We start from the raw sequence: 11,110 nt of genomic DNA, 5'->3' as shown, positions 1-11,110 counted from the left end.
TGCCTTAGAAATATCTCAACCAATTTGTTTCACTGTTGTTTTCCTTTCAATATATGCACAAGAGATGGATGACAAAGTCTGAAAGAGATCTTTCAAGAACTATAAGATAAAGAAACTAAGGGACATAAATACTCACTATCCAGGAACACAAGAAAGGTTTAGAGGTATTGTTAAGGAATAACAGAATAATCCAAAATGCTCTGTACTGATGAACTATGCAAATTATGTATGCATGTGGAAAGCGATTCTAAAAATAAAAAAATCATAAATGAGATTATGAAATCTCATTTCATACTGAGATTATGCATTCTTAAATGCCCATCATAAAAAAGTCTTTCCAATTTAAAAAAAAGTTGTAAATAAATTTCATGAGTCCATGAAAATCATTCAATTGTTAACAACAGTTGATAACAGTTGGATTAGAGTAACTGTTGATAACAGTTAACCACCGTTGGATTTGAGAAGAATGCCTCTGAGAACCATGTGTGTTTTTTGTTTTTGGGGTTTCTTTTTTTGCGGTATGCGGGCCTCTCGCTGCTGTGGCCTCTCCCATTGCGGAGCACAGGCTCCGGACGCACAGGCTCAGCGGCCATGGCTCACGGGCCCAGCGGCTCCACGGCATGTAGGATCTTCCCGGACAGGGACACGAACCCGTGTCCCCTGCATCGGCACGTGGACTCCCAACCACTGCGCCACCAGGGAAGCCCCATGTGTCTTTGTATGAACCGGGGAGTCAACTGCTAGCCTTGCAATTCTCTGCTCATTCCCTTCTGTGACAACAGGGTCTACTAGGATGGAAGTTGGGTTTCCAGTAAAACTTAGGGACTTTCTCTGCAGAGCAAATTAAGTGGTAGAGGTGGAGGAGGTGAGAAATAAGATACGGATTCTGGGAGGAGTGGTAGCTTGGGAGGATGAGAGGAAGCCCTTCTCAGTTGCTCTGGTGGGTGGCTGGAAAATCCCATCTTGTGATTTCCGATACACAAAGACCAATAGATTGCGGGGATCAATGTGTCCTTGGAGTTCACTCTTGAAGCAGTGGGTCTTGGTAAGAGGAGAGAAAGAGCCATGTTCTCTAAGACCTGAGAGGGATTTAGGGGAAGCCTTCCGGAAATGTGAGGAGTTACGGGGTAGAGGAGGGAGATAAAGGGGAACTCTTTCCCAAGCCTTTGACTCAGAGCCCCAGATTTTCACTATGCCAGAGGCTGAATCAGCCTACTTAAAACAGCTTCATCTTAGGATTCTGTACCCTTGGCTTTACCTTTTGTCTTTCTTAGCGTGTATTAGGCATTCTCACTCCCTCACCCCAAAGGACTTCTTTAACGTGAACCTAGTTAGTCCACTATGCAGGGCGTTCGCTGAGCAGACCCACAGTTGACACAGTTTACACCTCCAGTGCAGTAGTAAAGTGGAGGTGGGGACTTGCCCACCGCAACGTGCCCTGCCTGGCACTTTCTCTGGATTTCCTTTTCTATCTTGACAGTTCATCAAGAGACACGTGCACAGATACCTACGTATTTCAAAGCAACAGGCATCTTCCTCTGGAGGGAGACATCAATTTGGGTAGCAAGTCAGTACACCCTATCAGATCAAGGCCAATATTTTGGACAGCAATATTCATCACCATGGTAGCAATTCTGCAGCTGCAAGTGCAATGAGGCAATGGATGGTTGATTACAAACTGACCAATGTCCCAAACTTCAAGTCTGGCAACACACATACATACTAGAAAGGGTTTTTTTTCCCTACAGCAAAATAAGGTCCTTCACAGGATTGTTGAAGACGTGCTATGGTGGGAGGCATATTGAAGGCAGTGTCGTGGCTGGCACAGCAAGCGTGATGTGATGCTGGGGAACACAGCAGGGGCCACGCCATGCAAGGCTTTGAGGTCCATTTAAAGGATTTTGATTTCTGACCTTGGAGGGATGCAAAGCCATGATATGTTTTCAATAGGGGAGTGGCCTGATCAAATGTGCACTTTGTGGAGGGTACTGTGGTTTCTGTGAAAAGAAGTATTTGGCTGGGGGGGTTGTTAATATGGGACTTTATGTGACTTCCTATTTTTGGCCACAGGATCTATATAATGAGGAGATTGGAGAGTATGTTTTGAAAGACACCGTTCCATTTGAAATATCCACGTGGGGTGCATTTCTTCAATGAAGGACTTGTGGCCCCAGCTGCTGGGGGTGCATCCCACAGAAAGCCTTCAGCTGGCAGTGAGTTTGGAAATTGCCTGGGTTCCTCACCCGAGGTGCACGGCAAGAAATGATTGACGTGGAGTGTGAAGGTCAGGCCATCGTAGCCCAACACAGACCCTCTCGGAAGGGTCACTCCAGTTCAAGAGCTCAGCTTCGGGCTTCCCTGGTGGCGCAGTGGTTGGGAGTCCGCCTGCCGACACAGGGGACACGGGTTCGTGCCCCGGTCCGGGAGGACCCCACATGCCACGGAGCGGCTGGGCCCGTGAGCCATGGCTCCGGAGCCTGTGCTCCGCAACGAGAGAGGCCACAACAGTGAGAGGCCCACGTACCGCAAAAAAAAAAAAAAAAAGCAGGGGTCAAGGAGGGAAGGATTGGGAGTTTGGGATTAGCAGATACAAACTACAGGATGGATAAACAGCACGGTCCTACTGTAGAGCACAGAGAACTATATTCAGTATCCTGTGATAAACCATAATGGAAAAGAATATGAAAAAGAATGTATGTATACAAAAAACTGAATCAGAAATTAACAGAAGAAATTAACACAACACAAATTAACACAACATTGTAAATCAACTATACATCAATATAAAAGAAGAAGGAAAAGAAAAAAAATACAAACCAAGTTTGGGTTCCCTTTGTGGGGAGGGAGCATGCAGAAGAGGGGCTGGCAGGGTTCTATTTCTTGCTCTGGGTGGCAGCTACAAGGGTGTTCACTTTCTTGTTACTCATTAAGCTATATTTATGGTTTCTGCACTTTCATGAATGTGTGTTATATTTCACAATAAAAAGTTTCTAAAACTGTAAAAAATATAAATATAAATGTAAATATAAACAAAAGTTAGCCTCCTTGAAAAGAGAAAATGGGTGAGAAAATTCTCCATATCCTGGAAATGACAGTACCAATGGGACTCTGACAGGTAGCACTCTTTCTAAGTTCCTGCCAGCACTGTGTTATATACGCTGGGGGCACAGAGAACAGCAATTCCCATAGGATGCCTGCCCTTAGCAAGGACACAGTCCACTTCCAGGATTTTATCCCCAGGACATCATTCAGCAGAAGCACGAAGATGATCCCTGCAGGGAGATTTGTAACAACAACAAGACTGGAAACCACCCAGATATTTACAAAAGCAGGAGGGTTTTCTCAACCTTTTGATTACAAAGACTATCCAGCCTACCCACACCTATACCCTGGCAGGGTCAGCCTGTTCCCTATGGACATGGTGGTTGGTTTAGGGGGAGGCTGGTGAGCCTGCCCCAAGGGGGTGGGGACTTGGAGGCTCAACCAAGGGGTGTGCGATGTGATGGTGACGGGTCACAAAGGACTTGCGGTATAAATATGGTCGGGCCAAGAGACTCTGGCAGAGTCCTGCAGGGAGGTGACGAGTTGCTTTCGTTCCCTCTCTCTCTCCGAGACTCAATTTGTGGCTGGTGGCTCTGTCTTGAACGAAGAGAGCCATGAGCAGTGGGAGTTCACCTCATTACATGGCCAATAGCTACTGTTCAGTGGGGGTGTTGAGGACCTCCATGGGGGTCCTGCAACGACAACTGTACGAGGGAGGAGAGTATGACATTTTCAAGTACGCTCCCATGTTTGAGAGCGACTTTATCCAGGTCAGCAAGGAAGGAGAACTGATTGACCTAGACAACCGCGTCCGAAGGGTGACTGTGGGCGTCGCATCCACCAGCCCCCTCTTCCCACTACCTGACGTCATGCTGCTGGCCCGAACAACGAAAGTCTGTGAAGAGCATGTCAGATGCACCGGGATCACCAAGGGGAGAGGTTGCAAGCCCGTGAAGACCCTAGAGCTCACCAGGCTGCTTCCCTTGAAGTTTGTCAAGATCTCCATCCACAACCGTGAGAAACAGCAGCTGTGCCTGAATCTTGCTATGGGCCGTACTTTCTATCTGCAGCTGTGCCCCTCTTCCGATGCACAAAAAGACCTCTTTTCCCATTGGGAAAAGCTTGTCTATATCCTGAGACCACCGGTAGTCAGTTACAGCAGTACCCCGATGCTCCAAACTGGAGATGCAGCGACTACAGAGGATGCCAAAATCCTAGTGGGAAGCACCCACAGAGACTCAAGAACCCGGGGCAGGGTGCTTTGGGAGAGCAGGGCCTTCATAGCCTTTGGTGCTCTCTGAGACTCGCCTGGGAAATACCTTCTATTGTTGAAAAGGGTCAGGGACAAACGAGCTATCACTATGGGATTCACCACACTGGAGAGGTTCCGAGTGCTTCTCCACCTTGTCCCACAGGGCTGAATTTCAGAGAGACCTTAGGTATCATATCAGCTGCACTGGTCTCATCACCAGGGCTGTAATCCCTTCTACAGCATCCTGATTGTCTGGTCGCTTCTTGAACACTTACCCCAGCCCAGGTAGTCTCATCAGTTGTGGAACATCATTCACAGTTAGGAAGTCCTTCCTTCGTTGTGTCTCCCCGTGACGCCGACATGCTGATTCAAATCAGCCCAACCCGTGTAGTCACCAAAATGCAGAAGGTGTGCATCCCTTGACCCAGGAACCCCACTTCTAGGAGTCTGTCCTGCAGAGAGAGAAGCGCAAGGGTATAAAATTAAAGTGTATATCATGGAGAATTGTATCAGTGCTTTCCCTGACCCTGGGACTGTTCAAGTAAAATGGAGTGGCCGTTTGACAGTCGTGCAGTAGATGGGATCTTGCATCCAACGGGAGCTTAGACTGCGTGATTTCAAAGGTTATTCTAAGTATAAGCCCCTGAGTTGCTCACCTCCAGGATGACAGAGGAGCAGACAGTTCAGATCTCACTTTCTGTCATCTCTATCTTACCTGATTCTCCTCCCCTTGGTTCAGACCACAGAGCTCCACAGAGAAAGGGATCAGGATGAGGCTGGGATTCACAAGCTTCGTGACGTGACTGGACCCACAAAAAGCGCCGAAGGATCAGCAGGAGGGATGACCGTGGGCCTGGCGGGAGCCACCATCAAGGATCCAGGAGAAATCGGATCCGGCGAGGCCATTGCAGGTGCCCCCATAGATCAAGTGCAGCCGTGAAAAGCAACGAAGTATTCAGCAGCAGGAATGACCATGGGCCTGGCGGGAGACATTATCAAGGATCCAGGAGAAAGTGGATCCGGCGAGGCCATTGCAGGTGCCCCCCATGGATCAACTGCAGCCGTGAAAAGCGCCGAAGGATCAGCGGCAGGGATGACCACCGGTCTGGCGGGAGCCACCATCAAGGATCCAGGAGAAAGCGGATCTGGCAAGGCCATTGCAGGTGACCCCCATGGATCAACTGCAGCCGTGAAAAGCGCCAAAGGATCAGCGGCAGGGTTAACCATGGGCCTGGGGGGAGCCATTATCAAGGATCCAGGAGAAAGTGGATTCGGCGAGGCCATTGCAGGTGCCCCCATAGATCAAGTGCAGCCGTGAAAAGTGCAGAAGGATCAGCGGCAGGAATGGCCATGGGCCTGGCTGGAGCCACCATCAAGGATCCAGGAGAAAGTGGATCTGGCGAGGTATTGCAGGTGCCCCCCATGGATCAACTGCAGCCGTGAAAAGCGCCGAAGGATCAGCGGCAGGGTTGACCATGGGCCTGGCGGGAGGCACCATCAAGGAGCCACCATCAAGGATCCTGGAGAAAGCAGATCCGGCGAGGCCATTGCAGGTGCCCACATAGTTCAAGTGCAGCCGTGAAAAGCGCCGAAGTATCAGCGGCAGGAATGACCATGGGCCTGGCGGGAGCCATTATCAAGGATCCAGGAGAAAGCAGATCTGGCGAGGCTATTGCAGGTTTCCCTCATGGATCAAATGCAGCCGTGAAAAGCGCCGAAGTATCAGCGGCAGAAATGACCATGGGCCTGGCTGGAGCCACCATCAAGGATCCAGGAGAAAGCGGATCCGGCGAGGCCATTGCAGGTGCCCCCCATGGATCAACTGCAGCCGTGAAAAGCGCCAAAGGATCAGCGGCAGGGTTAACCATGGGCCTGGGGGGAGCCATTATCAAGGATCCAGGAGAAAGCGGATCCAGCGAGGCCATTGCAGGTGCCCCCATAGATCAAGTGCAGCCGTGAAAAGTGCCGAAGTATTCAGCGGCAGGAATGACCATGGGCCTGGCGGAAGCCATTATCAAGGATCCAGGAGAAAGCGGATCCGGTGAGACCACTGCAGGTGCCCCCCATGGATTAAATGCATTCGTGGAAAGCGCCGAAGGATCAGTGGCAGGAATGGCCATTGGCCTGGCTGGAGCCACCATCAAGGATCCAGGAGAAAGCGGATCTGGCGAGGCCATTGCAGGTGCCCCCCATGGATCAACTGCAGCCGTGACAAGTGCCAAAGGATCAGCGGCAGGGTTGACCATGGGCCTGGCGGGAGCCACCATCAAGGATCCAGGAGAAAGCGGATCCGGCGAGGACATTACAGGTGCTGCCAGTTTATCCTTGCAGGACATGAACCTGGTCTTGGCGGATGATGCCAGCACATCCTCGACGGTGGGAGATGGTCCAGAGAGCAGCATGAGCATGGTGTTGCCAGTTGCAGTCACAACCAGCAAGCGTGCTGCTGGAAGAGTTGAAGGGAAGGTCGCAGACCCCGTGGTCTCCACCTTGCAGACTGAAGGCTACATGTCTGAACGGGATGGAAGCCAGAAGGGCTTCCACCCCAGGGATGAAGCCTGGAGAGAAAAAAAGAAAAGAAGGACACGTCTTCATCGAGGAAAAGTTCCCATCACCGCAGGACACGTGAAGGTCACCACAGGACAGGAGGGGACAAGACCCAGAAATCATCCTCCCACTGGTCCTCATCTGGCCATGGAAACTCCAAAGTTGACAAAGGACGGGAGGACAGCTCGCAAACTGAGGAACAGCCAGTCCGCCACCAGTTCAGGGACTCTAAGTAAGACATCCAGTAAGATCCTCTCCTTCTTTAGGAGCTTCAGAGTCATTCCTGGTTCAGAAACAAGGCTCACACATGACCATTGAGAGGCAGACAAAGCCCCGGTTGGCTTCCATGTTTAGCACACATTTGCTAAAAGGGGAGAAAAAAACAAGGACATGATAAACACAAAATTCACAATACTGGATTTCTGTAGGGTAAAAAGAAGGGAGGGATGGTCTGGGAGGAAAAGCTCTTATGCAAAGCCGTATGTCCATGGGAATGTATTATCGTTTCCATTTTATTTTAACATCTCTGACATCAGGATGATTTTTATACTGCTGTCAGCCAAGTGGCAGTCACTGCCTTAGAAATATCTCAACCAATTTGTTTCACTGTTGTTTTCCTTTTAATATATGCACAAGAGATGGATGACAAAGTCTGAAAGAGATCTTTCAAGAACTATAAGATAAAGAAACTAAGGGACATAAATACTCACTATCCAGGAACACAAGAAAGGTTTAGAGGTATTGTTAAGGAATAACAGAATAATCCAAAATGCTCTGTACTGATGAACTATGCAAATTATGTATGCATGTGGAAAGCGATTCTAAAAATAAAAAAAATCATAAATGAGATTATGAAATCTCATTTCATACTGAGATTATGCATTCTTAAATGCCCATCATAAAAAAGTCTTTCCAATTTAAAAAAAAGTTGTAAATAAATTTCATGAGTCCATGAAAATCATTCAATTGTTAACAACAGTTGATAACAGTTGGATTAGAGTAACTGTTGGTAACAGTTAACCACCGTTGGATTTGAGAAGAATGCCTCTGAGAACCATGTGTGTTTTTTGTTTTTGGGGTTTCTTTTTTTGCGGTATGCGGGCCTCTCGCTGCTGTGGCCTCTCCCATTGCGGAGCACAGGCTTCGGACGCACAGGCTCAGCGGCCATGGCTCACGGGCCCAGCGGCTCCACGGCATGTAGGATCTTCCCGGACAGGGACACGAACCCGTGTCCCCTCCATCGGCAGGTGGACTCCCAACCACTGCGCCACCAGGGAAGCCCCATGTGTCTTTGTATGAACCGGGGAGTCATCTGCTAGCCTTGCAATTCTCTGCTCATTCCCTTCTGTGACAACAGGGTCTACTAGGATGGAAGTTGGGTTTCCAGTAAAACTTAGGGACTTTCTCTGCAGAGCAAATTAAGTGGTAGAGGTGGAGGAGGTGAGAAATAAGATACGGATTCTGGGAGGAGTGGTAGCTTGGGAGGATGAGAGGAAGCCCTTCTCAGTTGCTCTGGTGGGTGGCTGGAAAATCCCATCTTGTGATTTCCGATACACAAAGACCAATAGATTGCGGGGATCAATGTTTCCTTGGAGTTCACTCTTGAAGCAGTGGGTCTTGGTAAGAGGAGAGAAAGAGCCATGTTCTCTAAGACCTGAGAGGGATTTGGGGGAAGCCTTCCAGAAATGTGAGGAGTTACGGGGTAGAGGAGGGAGATAAAGGGGAACTCTTTCCCAAGCCTTTGACTCAGAGCCCCAGATTTTCACTATGCCAGAGGCTGAATCAGCCTACTTAAAACAGCTTCATCTTAGGATTCTGTACCCTTGGCTTTACCTTTTGTCTTTCTTAGCGTGTATTAGGCATTCTCACTCCCTCACCCCAAAGGACTTCTTTAACGTGAACCTAGTTAGTCCACTATGCAGGGCGTTCGCTGAGCAGACCCACAGTTGACACAGTTTACACCTCCAGTGCAGTAGTAAAGTGGAGGTGGGGACTTGCCCACCGCAACGTGCCCTGCCTGGCACTTTCTCTGGATTTCCTTTTCTATCTTGACAGTTCATCAAGAGACACGTGCACAGATACCTACGTATTTCAAAGCAACAGGCATCTTCCTCTGGAGGGAGACATCAATTTGGGTAGCAAGTCAGTACACCCTATCAGATCAAGGCCAATATTTTGGACAGCAATATTCATCACCATGGTAGCAATTCTGCAGCTGCAAGTGCAATGAGGCAATGGATGGTTGATTACAGACTGACCAATGTCCCAAACTTCAAGTCTGGCAACACACATACATACTAGAAAGGGTTTTTTTTCCCTACAGCAAAATAAGGTCCTTCACAGGATTGTTGAAGACGTGCTATGGTGGGAGGCATATTGAAGGCAGTGTCGTGGCTGGCACAGCAAGCGTGATGTGATGCTGGGGAACACAGCAGGGGCCACGCCATGCAAGGCTTTGAGGTCCATTTAAAGGATTTTGATTTCTGACCTTGGAGGGATGCAAAGCCATGATATGTTTTCAATAGGGGAGTGGCCTGATCAAATGTGCACTTTGTGGAGGGTACTGTGGTTTCTGTGAAAAGAAGTATTTGGCTGGGGGGGTTGTTAATATGGGACTTTATGTGACTTCCTATTTTTGGCCACAGGATCTATATAATGAGGAGATTGGAGAGTATGTTTTGAAAGACACCGTTCCATTTGAAATATCCACGTGGGGTGCATTTCTTCAACGAAGGACTTGTGGCCCCAGCTGCTGGGGGTGCATCCCACAGAAAGCCTTCAGCTGGCAGTGAGTTTGGAAATTGCCTGGGTTCCTCACCTGAGGTGCACGGCAAGAAATGATTGACGTGGAGTGTGAAGGTCAGGCCATCGTAGCCCAACACAGACCCTCTCGGAAGGGTCACTCCAGTTCAAGAGCTCAGCTTCGGGCTTCCCTGGTGGCGCAGTGGTTGGGAGTCCGCCTGCCGACACAGGGGACACGGGTTCGTGCCCCGGTCCGGGAGGACCCCACATGCCACGGAGCGGCTGGGCCCGTGAGCCATGGCTCCGGAGCCTGTGCTCCGCAACGAGAGAGGCCACAACAGTGAGAGGCCCACGTACCGCAAAAAAAAAAAAAAAAAAAAAAAAAAAAAACAGCAGGGGTCAAGGAGGGAAGGATTGGGAGTTTGGGATTAGCAGATACAAACTACAGGATGGATAAACAGCAGGGTCCTACTGTAGAGCACAGAGAACTATATTAAGTATCCTGTGATAAACCATAATGGAAAGAATATGAAAAAGAATGTATGTATACAAAAAACTGAATCAGAAATTAACAGAAGAAATTAACACAACACAAATTAACACAACATTGTAAATCAACTATACATCAATAAAAAAGAAGAAGGAAAAGAAAAGAAATACAAACCAAGTTTGGGTTCCCTTTGTGGGGAGGGAGCATGCAGAAGAGGGGCTGGCAGGGTTCTATTTCTTGCTCTGGGTGGCAGCTACAAGGGTGTTCACTTTCTTGTTACTCATTAAGCTATATTTATGGTTTCTGCACTTTCATGAATGTGTGTTATATTTCACAATAAAAAGTTTCTAAAACTGTAAAAAATATAAATATAAATGTAAATATAAACAAAAGTTAGCCTCCTTGAAAAGAGAAAATGGGTGAGAAAATTCTCCATATCCTGGAAATGACAGTACCAATGGGACTCTGACAGGTAGCACTCTTTCTAAGTTCCTGCCAGCACTGTGTTATATACGCTGGGGGCACAGAGAACAGCAATTCCCATAGGATGCCTGCCCTTAGCAAGGACACAGTCCACTTCCAGGATTTTATCCCCAGGACATCATTCAGCAGAAGCACGAAGATGATCCCTGCAGGGAGATTTGTAACAACAACAAGACTGGAAACCACCCAGATATTTACAAAAGCAGGAGGGTTTTCTCAACCTTTTGATTACAAAGACTATCCAGCCTACCCACACCTATACCCTGGCAGGGTCAGCCTGTTCCCTATGGACATGGTGGTTGGTTTAGGGGGAGGCTGGTAAGCCTGCCCCAAGGGGGTGGGGACTTGGAGGCTCAACCAAGGGGTGTGCGATGTGATGGTGACGGGTCACAAAGGACTTGCGGTATAAATATGGTCGGGCCAAGAGACTCTGGCAGAGTCCTGCAGGGAGGTGACGAGTTGCTTTCGTTCCCTCTCTCTCTCCGAGACTCAATTTGTGGCTGGTGGCTCTGTCTTGAACGAAGAGAGCCATGAGCAGTGGGAGTTCACCTCAT

This window comes from Mesoplodon densirostris, chromosome 3, assembly GCF_025265405.1.
Source record: "Mesoplodon densirostris isolate mMesDen1 chromosome 3, mMesDen1 primary haplotype, whole genome shotgun sequence".
Taxonomy (NCBI): domain Eukaryota; kingdom Metazoa; phylum Chordata; class Mammalia; order Artiodactyla; family Ziphiidae; genus Mesoplodon; species Mesoplodon densirostris.
This window is presented reverse-complemented; position numbering follows the sequence as displayed.